The sequence below is a fragment of the Heloderma suspectum genome, chromosome 4, assembly GCF_057233095.1.
Source record: "Heloderma suspectum isolate Gila_16-S chromosome 4, 16-S_ref, whole genome shotgun sequence".
Lineage (NCBI taxonomy): Eukaryota > Metazoa > Chordata > Lepidosauria > Squamata > Helodermatidae > Heloderma > Heloderma suspectum.
The window spans coordinates 245,932,558-245,948,471 of NC_139461.1; positions in this window are offsets into that span (position 1 = coordinate 245,932,558).

Consider the following 15,914-nt stretch of genomic DNA (forward strand, 5'->3'; position numbering starts at 1 on the left):
TTCCACCTGGCACGAAGCAAGCAATACATACAGGTCAGCTGTTCAACAGTCTGGAATTACATTGTTCTCTCGTGCTCAAACACAGCCTCTGAGCCCACAGCTTTTCTCCTTTGGGTCTGAGGTTTCAGAGACGTGATGCAGGCTCCCTGCTGAGTAAGCCCCATCTGGAACTGAAGATTCCCAGGTGAAGGGGGCAGTGGGGGGTGGGGGGAGTCAGAAGGCAGAGTAGGGTACGTGAGGGAGGCAGCATTCCTATTCTCAACCTCTCACCAAAAGCAAGTTTCCCTCTGAGAAGTGAGAACGCCCTATGACTGGCTAAAAGTCCTTTGAAAAAAAAGGTTAGCTGCAGAGAAGAGCACAATTAAAGCCTTTCTAGTCAATTTTTTTAAAAATCCAGATTTTATCCTTAGCTCTGTAGTAAATTAGTAATGCTAATGCCAACTCAGGGCCAGCAGTGTGTTAACTCATCCCACAAAATTATCAGGAGAGTAAACTTTAGTGGGCCAGGTGGAATCCGAGAGTGTGTGTTAGCTATACTGCCTTTCTCATCTACACTATTTTTAAGCATGCTGAATTTCTACAATGAGGGAACACAGAGCCAGGAGGGATTTAAACAAAAAAAAAATTAAAAGCTTCCTGAAATGGCAAGGGAAGGAGAACCATTGCTGCTTTTGAAACATTTGTTCAGAATGAATAATAGGTGATTGCTCCAGGCATCACCTAGCAAAACAAAACAAAACAGAAAATTAAATTTAAGCTCTCAGAATTGGTCAGGCATGGGTTGCGTTGCATTACTCATTTCTAGTGATGCCACTGTTCAATAAGTGCCCATGATATTCATGCGACCGCAGCAACATGGGCAATATCTATCTTGTGCAATTAGCATGTAACAACTGCACATTTATTGCATTATAATTTGTGTGGGGAAAGCCTCTTTTTTAAAAAAAAAATAGTATGGGCATGTGCGTGTGTGGGGGGCTCATTTTTAGAGCATTCTCCTGCTTTGGACACTAGAAAACTAGTAGCACTGATGCCCATCCAACTAAAAGTTGGTAGCATTTGGCACCTTGGGAGTTGTTTGCAGGTGCTATCTGCTTATGCCACACTCCAACCTACTTTAAAATCACCCTGCACATATAACTGTTTTCTGGGAATTCAGGATGAATGCTTCACATGTGACTCTCCACACTCCCTCTTCTCTGGCATTAGAGCCAGTACAGAGGACCACATTCCCCTGTGGATATTTGTTTGGGAAAACATGATACAGTTTTTTGTTGACTAAGGCTAGTGGGTTGGCTTTTAACCCAGTGCTGAGAGGAGCATGTTGTTTTTAAACGTAGAGCCAGCCAGGAGATTTCTCATCACTTACTGTAAATGTATCACATCATTTCACAGCCTTACGCAACAGGAATGTAGTAGCCAAGGAACAAAGCCATGGCCACCCACCTAACCATTCTGCCTTAAACTGAAGTTGGGATTTCACAATCTTTTAGCCAAGGAAAGCTGTGCCAACAACAATGCACCAAGGAGGAAGACAGAACGGGAAAGATTTCCAGAGGATAGCTGTGTTATTTTATTGCAACAAAAACAACAAAGCTTCTTGTGGAAGCTTAAAGACTAACACACTTATTATGGCATAAGGTTTTGTGGACTATAGTCCACTTAGTCAGATGCAAACAAAGGAAAGTTATCTGCCGCTTTTCCCGTTTTTGGAGCACAGGAAAGACACCTCCCTTTTTCAGCATCCTGCTTCTTACAGGCCATATAATGTTGAGTACTGCTTTTACTTTTCATTGATTCTAACCTGTTTCAACTTTTTTTTACACTCATCGCTTCTGCACAATCTTTCAGTATGCTGATCATGCTATGCTGAATCCATGATGCTAATATATCCAAATAGGACAGAATTCCTTCTCTTTAGAATTTACAGAGAGTGAGTCTTTGATTGAAGGGTCAAAGCCAACAAAGTAAGTGTTGGGAGCAAATACAGACAATATAGATTGGTTTCACAATTTGGCTGGTTTTGAACTGAATCCAGCATCTGCATGCGATACCTGGGAACTGGCTACTGCTGTATTTGCCTGGAGTTTGACATGGCAACCTGAAAGAGGGCATTCTCGATACATACACCCTGACTGTGGAATTCCATTCCCCCTCATATACAGGCAGTGCAAAATCTTTCAAATCTGTGGTGCCAGCTAAAGACCTATTTGCTTACCCAGGCTTTTGTCTGAATTTTCCTCTTTTCTTTTGCTGCATTGTGTAAACCATTATTTATCTGTTACTGCTCTCCCCTGTTTGATTGGGGTGGTGGTGGTCAATGTTGTATTTTTTTACTGTGGTTTATTGCTTGTACACTGCTTTGGGATTATTTAAGAAATTTCTTTACTAAATAAATAAATACTGGGCCAGGAATCAGTCAACCTCAGTGGAGCTGGCAGAGAGGGCAGAAACTAAAACCCAGGAAACTCAGAGCCGTCTCACGGCCTCTTGGTGTATGTGAGTATTTACATTCTATACGAAGGATATTTGAAGAACTAGCCAAGGAGGAAAGAGAACTCCAGATAAAGGCCCTGAAGGATATGGCTGCCAGTTCTGATGAGGTAGGGTGACACTACCTCTTCTTATTCATGCTCAGGTCATTTTCCTTTGCCTTTGTGGGACAAGTTAAGCAGGAGGGTTTCATAAACTCCCATATTCTTTACTCCAGTTACATTTCAAACAGAAGTCCTAGCGAAATGTTGTTGAGAGTGGGCAGGGTGCGGATGGAGGGAGGTATTGGGGTTGGATCCACTTCAACAAGAAAACACCCATTTAAATAGGAACCAAAGAAACTGAAGTAAAGAAAGCAAGTTCAGCTATGTGATCCCGAAGATGAGTCAATCCCTAGTAGAGATAAATGGAATGTGCTTCCAAGAATTCTCTGCAAAAATCCCTGTGAATTTTTATATTGTTCACCAGCTATTGTTTGAATATTTTATGCGTGTATTTGACATCTGTTGATATTTGATTTAAATATTTGGCTTTAACTTTTCATTTCAGTACTGAATGCAAAATAACACTTGGTAGTATATATATCATGATATTTGGTAGCTGATATGTAGTGGTATTTAGTATTGATTGTTGACAGTTTATGGCATTTTACATTTGACACTGTCAAATAAAAGCAATCTAACATTTCAGTTTTTGAATTTCAAAATTTCAACTTTTGCAGCAAAACTTTCAAATTTGAATCAAAATTCAAATTTGCACTTCAAGTTTGAACTTTTGCATTAAAAAATGAATGAAAAAAAATGGTCTAGCTCTAACCTCTTGCTGAGTGGACTATTGTGTGTACATTGCCCAAATTTAAGGGTTAATGTGACTTGGAACAGTTAGGGCCTTGAGGCATTTTACTCTATCTTTAGTAACTGAATAGCAGAGAAGTATGATTTCCCTATCACTACTACTGTGATGAGAAATTCAGGTAGATGCAGAATGTCCCATTGCCAGATAGTTATTAAAAAGCAGCAACTATAAAGCAGAAATTGGCAAGCCCTAGGAACACTAGAAAGATCCAATTCAATGTTATAATGGAGAATTATTGAGAAAAATGTGAATTACAGAAACAATTCAGAAAATTCTGCCCGAGATGTTACAAACATCTTCTTTGCTTGTTAGTAGTCTTCTCCCACACATTGTGCCGATTCAAAGGGGGGAAGATCCAGCAAAAGACGGCTCAGAACATCCCAAAATGAGATGGTCATAACCAACAGCCCGACCCTTTTATTTTCTTATTTATTTAACACCGCTATGTACACGGCACACATCACAAAGGTTTATAATCTAGAAAACAACATAAGGGAGAGAACAGAGGAGGGGGAGGGAAACAGAGGGGAAATACGCGATTATTGCAGTTATACAAAGTTTGGCTTAGTTACAGTAGGATATGGGAACTAGAAGGTTTCACCAAAGCTTCATGGAAAAATTGGATTTTGAGGAGGGCCTGAAAAGAGGTAAGAGAGTTGTCACGGTGGAGGTAGTTCCACCCATAAGGGGCAGCGAGGAGTTGCTTGCAGGAGATCTTCAGATAGCTGCAGATGGTGGAGCTGGACAAGCAAAGGTCACAGATAGGGATGTGTTGGGATATAAGAACAGAGAGATGGGCGAGGCAGGGCTTTGATTGTAAGGATGAGAAGGATTCAGGAATGTATGTGTTTACTCAGATGTAAATTCCATTAAGCTCCCAGGAAAATGTGCACAGGAATGAAAATAATGAGATGGGACTTCGTGACAAGCCCCATAGATTTCAATGGGACTAGCCACAACTAATTTTTTGCTGGGATGTGCCCAATGTGGCTTAACGGTATTATTTTCAAAACTGGGCTATCACCCAAGGCAACATATTGTTGAAAAAATTTTTTTCATTAAAACTTTCCATTTGTAAAACATCAGAGCAGAGCAGAACATTGACAAGCATTATTTTCATAATTTTTGTGCCAGTAACCTTCTAAAAAAAGTACACTGCACATGTAGCATGGAAATTACATTTATGCTGTAATTCTTAACGAGCTTTAATTCCTGCTGATGAGAAATGAGCAGATGCTTTAATTAAAGCAGAATTCTCTGCCCAGGTGAAAAAGATCTGAATGTATATTGCACACATTTTGATAAAGCTCTTTGGCTAGCAGCAATTTTAGTCACAAAACTGTACCATTTAAACCTTGACATATATGATATATCCCAAGTTTGTTTAAATTACAAAATATATACTTAAGTTCCATATTTGTTTGATCTTCCACTTCCAAGAGAAATGGGGGAGAGCAGGAGGAAATCAAATCCTTTTGTTGCTCAGATCAAATGGTGGGCCTGCCATGGAAATCTGTGGTGTGTCTAGTCAGGCTTTGTCACATGACCTGCTGTGGCCTATTGTTGTTCAAGAGGCTGCTTGCCACTCTGGCTGGTCATGTTGTAGTTCCTTTCTTCAGCCAGAACTTGATGGTGGAGCGCAGCATTCTCACAATGTTAATGTCACCAAGTTCAGGACCCAGTGTGGGCTCACGAATGGACAACACTGTATACTAGATAAGGGCCTGCTAGTGTACCAGATGAGGTGTGTAATTTGGGGGCAGGGAAGAAGAGAGAATGGGAGAGCCCTTTCCTACTCCCACTTTCCTCCATATTGTTCCAGCCTCTTCCATTCCCCACAATATTAATCTTTGACTGCTGGCTTGTAATGCAAGTACCACTACAGTTTTCTTTCTGAGAAAGAGAAAGGTACACATGAGCAGTAAAACAAAACATTTTTTTTTAAAGTGCAGGTTGGGGTTGCTGGAGCAATCAACAACACCGCTGCAGTTGTGACCTTCTCTTAAATGCTCAGCTCACTACTGATGGCTAGGCAGGAGCACCTTGTATATGTGCCTGACTAGCACTTGCCAGTGTGAGGCAGCAGTGGTGGCTTGTCAGATCTCCAGGATTTGCCTCAGAAGATTCCTGGAGACTCTAAGCCAAACCTGGAGGGTTGGCAGCCCTAAGTTAAAGATAGCTTCGGGGTGTGAAACTGAAGCTTCCCAATAGCTTTTGTAGCAGCTCCAAATAGTCCATTATAGTATTTCAAAGAAGTCCACTAAAATTTGTATTAGTCATCTTGCCTATGTCAGCCATTTGTGCCTAAAACAAGAAGTTTTTTTTTTGTAAAGCTTATGTGCTTGGTTGCGTTCTGGACGTTTTTACTATAGGTAAGCAGATAACTGGCTATTTACAATCCTAGACTGGCATATTATAAGTAATCCTGGACGTTATGAAGAAATAATGACAACTTTTGATCAAGTAAGATGGGATACAGCCTTTTCACAAAACACAGCTGGTAAAAGTCATTGGCCACTACTGCAAACTAGGCTTCTTAAACAGCTGAAGATCCAGGAGTATCCCTATGCTACAAACCCGAGGGATACAGGGAGGCTGATCAGCACCTATTATAGATGTTCTTATCTTCACTTTGTAGTCACAAAGCCTGCAGAATATAATTACAGAATTAAACCTCAGTTAGAATAACCTCTGAGGCACTGTAGACCTATAGATGTTTCCAGAGACTCTTAATCTTTTTCTGGGAATGTTCTGCTGCTTTCCTATGAGAAGTGATTGCTTTTCTCAGACTACTTTCTCCAAAGCTCCACTTTTGACTACTTTAGGTTATGTATGAAGTTTTCAGCCCTAAGCTTCAGAAACATCCACAGAGCATTTTCTTGTCACCTTACCTATATTGAGTTGTGTCGCCCAAGACAGCTGTGCCTGTCTTATATGACTTCAGTCTTCATAGACTTTGGTTAGTTGCTGTTATTAGAGATAATCAAGAATATGACATTTTTGTCAGATTTTTTTTAAGGTTTAGCCCTATTTTGCTGCATTTGATTTTCATAAAATGTTTTGTGGTTTGTTTTAAGGCAAAATCCTATGCATGTTTAGACAGAAAAAAGGCCTACAACTCCCAGCATGACTTTTTTCTCTCTAAACATGCATAGATAGGATTGCAGCCTTATTGTCTTTAATATAGTAATGATTGCCCAGTCACTCAGCCAAACCTATCACACAGGGCTGTGATGATATATTGGTGATAGCAGAGGGCCATGTACACTACCCTGAGCTCCTTAGAGAAGGATGGGAAAAATACAGTAAAATAACTATATCCTTAACATCTTAAAAATAATTTAGAAAATACTGCTACATAATCCAGAGACTAGCATGTTTAGAAAATATTAACCAAAGTTAGCCTTATTCAAACATCTGTGCATAAAGAGAAGTAATAAAGAGGTGGCTTGAAAAAGGGGAGGAAGAGAAAAATGGTCAGCCTATGTGGTTGATCAGGTTCTAGAAAAATCTGTATGCATGTGGTCTCTCAGTTAGGGCTCTTCCTTTGTCCATTTGCACAATTTGTAGCCTTTTGAAAGACCAGGTCATAGCATGAGTGTGTAGGAAGATGACAGCAATGACAATATAATAATACAAATATTCTGGGCAGTGATGTTCCTCTAAAATTAAAGAAATATTGACAGTTTGGTATTGGTGGTTCATAGAGGCAACATAATATAGCATTTAACTAATCAAGGTCCAAAGAAAATAATAGGCACAAACAATAGAATTAATTGGCAAAGCCTGACAAGTTTCCAGCTAGAATACACTCATCAGCAAATATTTAGCTCTTCTATTACAGAAAACTTTATTGTAACCCTCCTTGCACCATAGATGCATAAGGCTCACTTAGTCAGTGGATAAGGCCCAGCCCCACAAATGAAAGCACAAAAGGGAACTCAGAAATCTTTCTGGTAAAATGTTTTAAATCAGATGTTTTACATTTTCCTTTCATTTCATGCAAAGCAGCGGGACTTACCTATGAATAATATCTTAGCAGGATTGCAGCCTTGGGCCACAATCTTGCATAGAGTTAGACATGCCTGAACTCCATTGATGTCAATGGACCTGGATGGAGCAATCCTACCGGGATAGGTGGCTGCCTCCAAACTCGGAGGTGACTGCCTATCCAATGCAGGGCAGGAGAAGCGCAGAGGGGATTGTCCCATTCGTGCTTCAGCCACCCTGCATTTGTGGCTAGACAGCTGATTTCGGCTATCAGGCCGCAGGAAGTTGGAGCGCAGGAAGCGGCGGCAGGACGACTCACTGGATGTATCGTACTGGATTTCCAACTTCCCCGACCCGGCATGCCCCCAGGAACTCCCCATTTTTGCCGCTCCATGCTCCTCTTCCGAGTGCGGGGCTGTTCTGTGCTGCCTATGAGGCAGCGCGGGAGGGGGTGAAGGTCGGTTCTCAGGGAACTGACCTTGGAGCGCGGGCTCTGAGGTCGGTTCCCGGGAACTGACCTATCCTATGGCCGTCTAGCCGCTGACTAGTGGCCATAGGATTGCGCCCTAAGAGTATATAACTGTGCGTTGGGCCCCTGTCTGTTAGGGGAAAAAACCATTTTGAATGAAGTCTTTGTACTTCATTGGTATACTGTTGTTTCACTTTATAAGAGCTTATAAATATGGAGTATTAGAAATGTTGTGGTATTTTGACGTGATAGCACAATTGTTTTACACCAATCCAAATTTGTTTATAGTCTACTTTTAAATACCTAATTCCTTTTGTCTACAAACAACTGAAACAAAATACTGACAGCACAATCTTATACATGTCTATTGAGAAGTAAATCCCACTGAGTTCAGTGGGTGATTACTCCCAGGAAAGTGAGTACAGGACTGCAGTCTGAAAGAGCTTTTACAGTTTTTTTCATTGTTGGGAGGACAGGATATGTCCTTTCTCTGGCTAGACAAAAGGGGAAAGTAACCCCAAGAACATAATCATATGGTCCTGATTTGCATTTTTTTTCTAATTAAAAAAGAAAAAGTTTTAAGCAGAACAGAATCTATGTTTTAGGAAAAGTGTATCGCAGTAATGAAGCCACTTGCTTTTTCTTCTTGAATACTTGAGAATTTTGGCAGTGCATAATTAGTGCTATTTACTTTGATATGTCTAACAGTGTACAAGTATTTGTAGCATTAGGGTCTAAGGTCCTTTCTGTACAACCTGTTTTTATGCAGTAAATATGCATTTGTTTCTCATTTGTTGTCCACACTAGTCATGGCTTCTTTCAAGGCTACACTTCTTTTACGAGCATATTGCATTTTCTCCGCACTCAAACTGCAATAATTTTGTACCTGAGAAAAGATGATATGCCAAGATGACACACTGTGAGTGCTGTGCAGAATGTTGTTGCATGACTGTTGGGTAAACAGTTACTGCAGCCAAGCCCTGTAGAAGCCAATGATTTTATTGTTTGCTATGAAAAAAAGTGAGTAATAATCATCCAAGAACCTATGATGCACATACATATCTTTTAGAAGAGAAGCATAATTAAATAACATACACCTACATTATAATTACTGGGCATGGCACTTCTGTTTGGCTACTGTCTCTGCATCACTGGCACCACTCCTACATCATGCTCCTTGTTCACCACAGTCTGTTTGGGCCATGCTGGAGTGATGTATCTGCACCAGTGTAAATGGCAATGAACAGCCATCCTGTCCAGATACCACCTTCCTTGATAGAGGGCAGGTTTTGCTTGTCACATATTCTTCAACTTGAGACTAGCATTACTACAACTGTTCACTCTCCAGGCTTTGTACACTACACTGCAAGGCAGGAATAGGCCTATAACCAGATGTTTTGGCCTATAATCCCCATTGTACTTCACCATTGGCTCGGCTGGCTAGGGCTGATTTGAGACCAAAACATCTGGAGGGCCTCAAGTTGCCTGCCCTAGCTGTAAGTGTTAGGAGCAGAAGAGCTTCTTAGCAGGTATAAAAGCCAATAATTCTTATCAATAGTGGCAAAAAATTCAATGAAGAATAATTTGCGTTCTGACCATACTACTGTCAGTTCAAGGCTGCATAGTATTCTGCTTCCAAATGATTCCATGATATGTGAATAGTATTGTTTATTTTAGGCTGCAGACCTAAGAAGGCCTACCTGGACAAAAGTTTCATGGAAATCAGTGCAACTTATTTCTGAGTAAGCGTGCTTATGGTACTGTTGTTACAGTTCAACTGATGCATGTTTATTCAGGGATAAAAACACATGGTATTGTAGCTGTCCCCTTCATGGATCACTGCCTTGTTGTGGAGAAGGGGCTTGCGTAACTCAGTGAAGCCATAAGCTATGCCGTGCAGGGCCACAGACGGACAGGTCACGGCAGAGAGTTCTGACAAAATGTGGTCCACTGGAGAAGGAAATGGCAACCCACTCCAGTATTCTTGCCAAGAAAACCCCATGGAACGTATCACAAGGCTAAAAGATATGACGCCGGAAGATGAGCCCCTCAGGTTGGAAGGTGTCCAATATACTACTGGGGAAGAGCAGAGGGTATTTCCAAGTAGCGCCAGAAAGAGTGAAGCGGCTGGGCCAAAGCCGAAACGACACTCAGCTGTGGATGTGTCTGGTGGGGAAAAGAAAATCCGATGCTGTAAAGAACAATATTGTTTAGGAACCTGGAATGTCAGATCAATGAATCAAGGTAAGCTGGAGGTGGTCAAACATGAGATGGCAAGATTCAACATCAACATCTTGGGAATCAGCGAACTAAAATGGACAGCGAATTTAATTCAGATGACCATCATATCTACTACTGTGGGCAAGAATCCCTTAGAAGAAATGGAGTAGCACTCATAGTCAACAAAAGGGTGGGAAAAGCAGTACTGGGGTACAATCTTAAAAATGATAGAATGATCTCAGTACGAATCCAAGGCAAACCATTCAACATCACAGTAATTCAAGTCTATGCCCCAACCACTGAGGCTGAAGAAGCTGAGGTTGATCGGTTCTATGAAGACCTACAACACCTTCTGGAACTAACACCAAAAAAAGATGTCCTCTTCATCATAGGGGATTGGAATGCTAAAGTAGGAAGTCAAGAAATCACCGGGATAACAGGCAGGCATGGCCTTGGTGTACAAAATGAAGCAGGACAAAAGCTAATAGAGTTTTGCCAAGAGAACACGCTGATCATAGCAAACACTCTTTTCCAACAGCACAAGAGGCGACTCTACACATGGACATCACCAGATGGTCAATATCGAAATCAGATTGATTATGTACTTTGCAGCCAAAGATGGAGAAGCTCCATGCAGTCAGTAAAAACAAGACCTGGAGCTGACTGTGGCTCAGATCATGAGCTGCTTCTTGCAAAATTTCGGCTGAAATTGAAGAAAGTAGGGAAAACCACTCAACCATTCAGGTATGACCTAAATCATATCCCTGATGAATATACAGTGGAGGTGAGGAATAGATTTCAGGAATTAGACCTGATAGAATGCCTGAGAAACTATGGACGGAGGTCCGTAACATTGTTCAGGAGGCAGCAACGAAATCCATCCCAAAGAAAAAGAAATGCAAGAAAGCCAAGTGGCTGTCTGATGTGGCTTTACAAGTAGCTGAGGAAAGAAGGGAAGCGAAAAGCAAGGGAGAAAGGGGAAGATATATCCAACTGAATGCAGAGTTCCAGACAATAGCAAGGAGAGACAAGAAGGCCTTCTTAATTGAACAATGCAAAGAAATCGAGGAAAACAACAGAATGGGAAAGACTAGAGATCTCTTCAAGAAAATTAGAGATCTCAAGGGAACGTTTTGTGCAAAGACGGGCATGATAAAGGACAAAGAAGGCAGGGACCTAACAGAAGCAGATGAGATTAAGAAGAGGTGGAAAGAATACACAGAAGAACTATACAGGAAAGATCTTAATGTCCTTGATAGCCATGATAGTGCGGTCACTGAACTTGAGCCGGACATCCTTGAGAGTGAAGTCAAGCGGGCCTTAGGAAGCATTAGTAACAACAAAGCTAGCGGAGATGACAGTATTCCAGCTGAGCTATTTAAAATCCTAAAAGATGATGCTGTTAAAGTGCTGCATTCAATATGCCAACAAATTTGGAACACTCAACAATGGCCGCAAGACTGGAAAAGGTCAGTTTACATTCCAATTCCAAAGAAGGGCAACGCCAAAGAGTGTTCAAACTACCGCACAATTGCGCTCATTTCACATGCCAGCAAGGTTATGCTCAAAATCCTACAAGTTAGGCTTCAGCAGTATGCCAATCGAGAACTACCGGAAGTACAAGCTGGGTTTCGAAGAGGCAGAGGAACTAGAGATCAAATCGCCAACATTCGCTGCATCATGGAGAAAGCAAGAGAATTCCAGAAAAGCGTCTATTTCTGCTTCACTGACTATGCTAAAGCCTTTGATTGTGTGGATCACAACAAACTGTGGCAAATTCTTAAAGTGATGGGAGTACCAGACCACCTTACCTGTCTCCTGAGAAACCTGTACGAGGGTCAAGAAGCAACAGTAAGAACCAGACATGGAACAACCGATTGGTTCAAAATTGGGAAAGGAGTACGACAAGGCTGCATATTGTCACCCTGCTTATTTAACTTATATGCAGAGTACCTCATGAGAAATGCCAGGTTGGATGAATCAGAGGTCGGAATTAAGATTGCTGGGAGAATTATCAACAACCTCCGATATGCAGACGATACCACCCTAATGGCAGAAAGCGAAGAGGATCTCAAGAGCCTCTTGTTGAGGGTGAAAGTGGAGAGTGCAAAAGCTGGTTTGAAACTCAACATTAAAAAAACTAAGATCATGGCATCTGGCCCTATCACTTCCTGGCATAAAGAAGGGGAAGAAATGGAAGCAGTGACAGATTTTACTTTCTTGGGCTCCAAGATCACCGCAGACGGTGACTGTAGCCATGAAATTAAAAGACGCTTGCTCCTTGGGAGGAAAGCTATGGCAAACCTAGACAGCACAGTAAGAAGCAGAGACATCACCTTGCCAGCAAAGGTCCGTCTAATCAAAGCTATGGTTTTCCCAGTAGTAATGTATGGCTGTGAGAGCTGGACTATAAGGAAGGCTGAGCACCGAAGAATTGATGCTTTCGAACTGTGGTGCTGGAGAAGACTCTTACAAGTCCCCTGGACTGCAAGGAGGTCAAATCAGTCCATCCTAAAGGAAATCAACCCTGAGTGCTCATTGGAAGGACAGATAATGAAGCTGAAGCTCAAATGTTTTGGCCACCTAATGCGAAGAGAAAACTCTCTGGAAAAGACCCTGATGCTGGGAAAGACTGAAGGCAAAAGGAGAAGGGGGCGGCAGAGGATGAGATGGCTAGATAGCATCACCAATGCAATGAATATGAACTTGAGCATGCTTCGGGAGAGAGCGCAGGACAGGAAGGCCTGGCATGCTATGGTCCATGGGGTCACGAAGAGTCGGACACGACTGAACAACAACAAATTGTAGCTGTAAAACCAATGTTTTTGTTGTATGGAAAGTTGCTTTTTAAATAATTGCTTGTAATACTCATGAGTAATTGAGAAGAGCTTGAAAATGTGACAGCAGCCCATGTGCTCCTTGAGCATATAGAAGTTGAGGGAAAAGGCTGTATTATGCCTAAAAGGCCTATAGCTAGAGTATCTGGGGCTGCAATCCTATACACACTCCATTGTAGCTAACAAGCTTTCTGAGTAGACATGTATGGGATTGTGCTATGAAAGTCTGCCTCCATCCATATGAATTTTTTTTTTTGAGGCCACCTTTCAGGGCAGGATCCCACACAGCAATAAAATCCCACATAGTAAAAATCTGTACAATGACAAAACAGCAACAGTTCATAAGATAACAAACACCAGCAGTAAAATATATGGCCTAGACAGTGCTAAAAGTTACAGCTACAAAACAGAAAAGTCCAGTGAAACATAAATAGGGGAAGGCTAGAGAAAACAGGTAATACTTCAAGATCTTCCTAAAAGCTTTTAATTATGGGGCCTGATAGACCCCTGATGGCAATCCATTCCAGAGGTGTGGGGCCACCATTCTCTCATGTACTGCTGCTGCATCACCTAACTACCCTCAAAGATGGGCAAGAGAGAAGGGCCTCTATTGCTGATCTTATGAGTGGGGAGACTGATATGAGTGATGGCGGTCCTTCAGATAATTTAGTCCCAAACCATTTAAGGCTTTAAAGGTCAAAACCAGCACTTTAAATTAGGCTAAAAAATGCACTGGTAACCAGTGCAGTTGGTGAACTATAGGCGTTATATGATCTGACCTCACCTCCACTGACACTAGGATAGTTGCATTTTGCACCAGCTGAAGTTTCCGGACCATCTTCAACGGCAGCCCCATGGAAAGTGCATTACAGTAGTCCAGCCTGGATGTCCCTAATACATGAATAACTGAGACAAGAAAAAAACATATGGGTACCTTACAGGGGTAATTTCAACTGACCCCCCACCCCCACCCCTTGCTGTGGTTCCAATCTAAGCCACCTCCTAAAGCTGTTCGATCTTCAAACAGAAGACCGACAGGAGTTACTGTTCATGGATTTCCTGTATTACACTTAGTATGGCCTTTCTTTCTTTATATTTTATCTTGGTATTCGCGTTTTAAAAATCTTTGGGGTAAACCACCTTCAATATAATTCAATGGAAAGGACAAATATATATAAATAAAATGTAATATTTCTGCATAGAATATTTCATATTCTCTAAACAGACTTGGATCCTGATTGAGGGAATGAGGTTGGTAAAAAGTCACTAATTTCTGTTTTCTGTCTATGCAATGCATCTGGAAGATAAGTACTAACAGGGCTGCAGTCTTAAACACAATGACACTGTAATCCTATACATATCTACTCAGAGCTTGTTGAGTTCAGTGGGACTTATTCCCAGGCAAATATGTATAGGATTGCAGTCCTTAAAGAGGAAATCCAATTGAATTTAGAAGGGCCTGCATCTGAGTAAATATGTTTAGGCTCAGGATGGATTGATTTAAATGATAAAACATGGTGATTTAAATCAATGTTTTAAATCATGATTTAATCAGCAAGAAAAATGGCTGATATAAATTATTGATTTAAATATTGTTTTTCATTGATATTTGTCCATATATTTCCTAAACACTACAGATCTGACCACTAAACCATATTAATTTACAACTAAATAGAGTATTAGTTACACACTGTGGTTTCATTCTTGCAATGAGGCATTGTACCTGTCACACTGTACACATTTGGCATGCTTTCCTTTTTTACTTATAGAGGGAATGTCTTTAAACTATGCCCATATAGAGTCATTCTTATGACCAGCAGCAATGACAATTTGTAAGGTGGACAGAGCCATCTTGTAGATTGGGTTAGGGGAGGGAGAAGCCGTGGCGGATGAACCACCCAGTCCAAAGCCCTGCTGGGCTTATGCTGGCAAGGCAGAAGGTGTGTGTGTGTGTGTGTGTGTGTGTTCTTCCTTTTCGGCCGCTTTTGTTTCTGATTTATAGTTTCCTTCCCAATTGGGAAGGTGCCGCAGAGCTGGTGTACTTCTTTCCCTGTTCTGGGGGAATGTCCGGGGAATGGGAGGGCTTGGATCTGGTTGATTAAAAGCCTTCCAGATCTGCCCTGGGAATGCCCCCTTTTGCCCTCTCTGCTGTTGGAGCACTGATGGCGGAGGAGAAATGGCTGTGGACTTTTCTGCCTCCATTACAGGGAGGTGCCATAGGTGGACCTTCCTCTCTGAGGATGGACTCCAACTCCAGTATATCCTGTGATCACTGGAACACCCTGCCCGGGACCGTAGGATTGCTCCCTAAACATGAGAATATACAGGAATGTGCACACTGGACAATGTTGTTTTCTCTTCCTTTGCCCAATGTTGCTCCCCCTCACAAAAATGAAGTAGCAAACAGAAGTGAAATGCTCATGACTGACAAGACGAAGCAAGGACCGACAGTTATTGGAAAGACAGTTCATTTTCATAAGGTGAAAATGTTTTGTAGGCAGAGTGAAAATTTTCATATTTGCAAAATGATCAGATTGGCTCTTCATTTACATTGAAAAGCTTCCACCTCAAGGTATTTGGTAGAAGGCACTGATAGGCATTGTACAGCTAGCATGCCTATATTCAGATAATATTAATTTAAGAGAAAGTTAAATATTAAAAAAGAGTTAAAATTGTAAAAATCTGATTTACATTTTAAAAATCTGATCATATATAACTACAATATAATCATTGATTTTATCCACTCTTCCTAGAATTGTATTGCATATCAATAATAGGCCTGAATGAATTCTGTAGCTCCTCCACAAGCCAATCATAAGCATATTTACTTGAAAGTTGGATTTCAGTCAAATCAATATTCAAAGTGAACTTGGAGAGACCCGCAATACATTTACAGCACAGTTCTATAAATGTCTTCTCAGAAGCAAGCCCCTCTGACTTCAATGGAACTTACACAGAGGTATGTGTGTAGGACCGCAGCCTTAACGTTAAAAGGATATCAGTAAAACTAGCCAAAATTGTCAGGGTGGTTTCACACACCTCTCTCAGTA